The sequence below is a fragment of the Megascapheus bottae genome, chromosome 12, assembly GCF_031878675.1.
Source record: "Megascapheus bottae isolate mThoBot1 chromosome 12, mThoBot2.hap1, whole genome shotgun sequence".
In the NCBI taxonomy this organism is placed as follows: Eukaryota; Metazoa; Chordata; class Mammalia; order Rodentia; family Geomyidae; genus Megascapheus; species Megascapheus bottae.
In genome coordinates, this window is record NC_143520.1 from 41,886,293 (window position 1) to 41,890,587 (window position 4,295).

The following is a 4,295-nucleotide window of genomic DNA, read 5'->3' on the forward strand; positions in this document are numbered from 1 at the left end:
ATTTTAAATATCTTACTGAAGTGGCAGAGATTTCAAAACTTAAATGACTAAAAACTTTTGGGAAGATTGTTCTCTGCCTTGTGAGAACTCTATGATATTAAAATGTTAATGTCTTTTGTAATGTTTTGTTAGACACAAACCTAGTTATTGCCTGCTTACTTTCACCCTACAGAAGCAGAGTTGAACAGCTGTGATGAAGACCAGATGGTCCAGGCAGTTTCCCAGAGAGCTCAATGCATTTATTGCCTGATCATTTGCAGAACACTTTGCTGGTCAATGAGACTGAAGAGTTGACCACTTTTATGAAAAAAGAGCCTATCTCTTTTTCTCCTGCTCTTTGACTTTAGTGGAAAAAAAATGAGAAGAACTAATTTTTTTTGTTTTGTTTTATTCTTCTCCCCTTGATTTGGCACAGTTGTCACAATGCATAGCTTTGTGGCTAGGTGAGAAGAGATGTCATCTGGAGTTAGGAGAGGGAAACATAGGGCCATCTAAGTTTTGGTTCCTCTTCTTAGTTTCTCTTTACTGTCTAGAGTTGATACAGCTGTCTGTGGAAGGCTTTTCCAGTTCAATTTCAGGTCATCAAAGCAGGCTGTCTATGCTCAATGTCACCTATTTTTATACCTATGATATCTTTTCTGTAAGATCCCTTAAAACATCAGTATTCTGTTTTTATCTCTGATTCAAAGCAATTGCCCTCAGAGCACTGCTTTGTCAAGGGATTAAGCAAGCATCCCCAATACTGCTGGTTTTATTCTAAACCATTGGATTGGCTGGCTTGGGAAGTTTTGTAAAATCTGGAACAAGGATGACAGGAAAGACACATTTTCTCTTTCATTTTGATGGGTTGTAATGTTGCAGACCTGAAAATGTTTATCTTGAGCAGATGGAGTTGAGGTAAAAGAGGAAAGGAAAGCTTACATGAAAGATAATGCTGGAATGCCTTCCACAGAAATATTCTAGGAAGTCTGCAGAATTGTAGTCATCACAGGAAGTTATTTTCTAAGATACCTGAAATACTTCCAGAAAAAGGCCTTTCAAAATGTTTATTGCCCACAGATTGACCAGAGTCTACTTCCATGATTGTTTCCTGGCTTTGGCATCTGGGAAAGAACTGAACTTGTGGACATTTTCCTCATAACCTATATGGAGACAACCTGATTTTCTTGGGCTTTCCTTGAAAGTATATTTTTCACAATAAAGATTTCTTCTTGGACCAGGTGCCACTATATATATATAAGTATATATATACATATACATATACATATATATATATTCAATAATCCCATATACTTAAGATCAAGAGGATCACAATTCAAGGCCAGTCTGGGTAAAAAATATTAAGACCTCTTCTCAAACAATAAGCTGAGTGTTATGGTTCCTGCCTGTCATTCCATCAAGAATGGATGCAGAAGTAAAGGATTGTAGCTCAGACTGACCTGGGGAAAAAAATGAGAGACCTTATCAGAAAAACAAATAAAGCTAAAAGGGCTGGGATGTGTATCACGATTGTGGAGTTCCTGTTTGGTCAATGCAAGGCCCCTGAGTTGAATCTCCAGAAACACAACCTTCCCTTGCACCTGTCCAGTTTCCTTTCTGGGTATGTTACCCAGGCGTGGAGGACTCCACTTAATGACATTTGTTTCAATAATCCTATAGATCAAGTTATACTCCCAGAACAACTTTATACAAATCCAAACATCATCTTCCAGGATCCTCTCTCTCTTAAGCTGGTGATCATGGAGAGACCTTGGATCAAAAGTTCCCAAACATAGCTAGGAACTGGGATACAAACAAGGTGAAAAGAAATTCAGAAAACCCTAGGAGCTGCTATCAATGATTGACTAAGAAAATGTGGTACATATATATCCGATGGGGTATATATATATATTCAGACATAAGGAAGAATGAAATTATGGAACTGGAGATCACTTGATCAAGATAAATCAAACTCAGAAAACCAATACTGCATGTTTTCACTCATATGTAGAGTCTAGAATTGAAAAGTAATAATGGCATTGTTATTTTCTTAGGAAAATCCAACAGGTGAAGGGATGGAGAAAGAAGAGGTAGATGTGGAGTGAATTTAATAAAAGAATTGCACATGTGTAAGAGAATTGGGGAATGGAAAGCAATTAAGGAGTAATATAGATGGGACGAATTAATCAAAGTACATTATACACATGTTGCAAATATCATAATAAATCCCATTTTTACAATTCATTTAGCAGATCTTATTGTGAATATGTTAGAAGATTCTGGAAGTAGCCTTGAGACTCCTCCTGAGACTGATCACATTCTGTCCTCCATGATGAGAGGCATTTGGGTTGCTTTCAAATTTCTCAGTTCTCTGATGGGCTATCTTGGAATAGAAAATAATTAATACCTGATATAAGGAGAGTATATTCATGAGTTTTGTATTAGAGTTCATTATCCAAAATTTAATAGATCATAAGCAAAACTTAGATGAAGACTCTCATCTAATCACATTGGGGAATTCTACAATTTTTCATAGTAGAGGAAGTTGAAGACTCTTTTGAGAATTATTCTGCAGGGCATGGCTGCTACCTGTTGTGGCCTTGGTGGTGAAATGTTTGGAAGAGCTCGGAGACCTGGCTCAGTGGCTCAGCAAAGCTGCGGATGAAAGTGATAACTTTTTTTTTTTTGCCAGTCCTGGGCTTGAGCTCAGGGCCTGAGCACTGTCCTTGGACTTTCCTCAAGGCTAGAGCTCTACCACTTGAGCCTCAGCACCACTTCCGGCTTTTTTCTATATATGTGGTACCGAGGAATCGAACCGGGGTCTTCATGCATGCTAGGCAAGCACTTTAACCACTAGGCCAAACTCCCGGCGAAAGTGATAACTTTTTAATTTGGGCCTCTGAAGCTCTAGAAAAGTTGAAGTACTTGTGTGGAGAAGAGAGAGAACATTCAAATCCATCAAATCTTCTAGAACTTTATACACAGGTTATTTTGGATATGACCTAATTTGAGGAGAAGAAGCTAGTTGGGTGAAGATTTTCCTGAAGATTCATTACAAAAAGTTAAAGATCTGATTAGTTTTCTTTCAGAACCAGAAAATTTTAGTTAAAGAAAATAATGTACATCTCAAACCTTGTGATTTGCTTGGGGACGAGCTGCTGGAATGTCTCTTTTTGAGGCAAGGAACCTTATTCCACATGTATGGTCATTCTCTGACTAATAGAAGTGAGTGGCTCTTGAGAAAAAAACAGTTTGCTTAAAAAGGTACAGAAGTATTATGCATATATTTCCCAAAGCCATATGTTACATTAACAATAAATGAATCCAAGGATTAAAAAAGAATTGCTCTGCAAATTTTTATCTATGAACTGTTATCTGTGTTTCAGAAGGAATCCAAAATGCAGCCCTCAATGAGAGGTGAAGAGTAATGAATTCATCTAACAGCAATTTATATGAATTCAGACGCTAAAGAAAAAGGAGGATAATCTCACAAGGCTACAAGTTAAAGTTTGTAAAAGCAAAGCCAGGTACCAGTGGCTCATGCCTGTAATCCTAACTACTCAGGAGGCTGAGATCTGAGGATCGAGGTTGGAAGCCAGCCTGGAGAAGAAAGTCTTCAAGACTCTGATTTACAATTAATCATGAAGAAACTGGAAGTGGAGCTGTGACTAGGGTGGTAGAATGCCAGCCTTGGATTAAAATAGCTAAGGGACATTGCCTAGGGCAGGAGTTCAAGCTCAGCATCCTCTCAAAAGGATGTTAAGCCTCCATTAATAATCTTACATAGAATGTCTTAGCTTGAACCCAGAATACACATGCCTCTAGATTCCTAATAAAGAGGTCAGAAAATTTGAGCTGTGATTGCAGACAGGGCTACAGTTTTGTGAAAAATTTGTATCACCTTAATGGGTATGTCAGCTTTGTTCATCTCATGTATTCTGACTCCTCTACCCATTGTCTTCAGGAGCCCAATTCAGTTCTTGGTTGTTTACCTGGCCTGTGCATTATTTTTCTCTCTAACACATTGCCATTTCCAATTCCATTTGCTTTTTCTACCATGACAAATAGCTCACATCAATTATGTGGATGAGCTTAGTCAGGGAATAGCTAGAACTGTTGTAGCTGCAAAAGCAGCTTTTCTCAAGGACCATCTATTTCTTCTTGCCACTTACCAGCCATAAAACAACTCTGTGACTTAAAGAATGAGGCCCCTGATTGGAAAAAGGTCATCAGGACAATAGTAGATTACTTTTTTTCTTCCTGTTTACAATCTGGTTATGCTCCAGTGGACATCCTGTGACTCCTAAGTCCCTGCT

General features: G+C 38.2%; 1 pseudogene; it reads left to right on the forward strand.

Annotated features, from left to right (window-relative positions):
• The first annotated feature begins 1,496 nt into the window (after positions 1-1,496).
• Positions 1,497-3,239, forward strand: LOC150056463 (RAB7A-interacting MON1-CCZ1 complex subunit 1 pseudogene; annotated as a pseudogene).
• Positions 3,240-4,295: the final 1,056 nt, after the last annotated feature.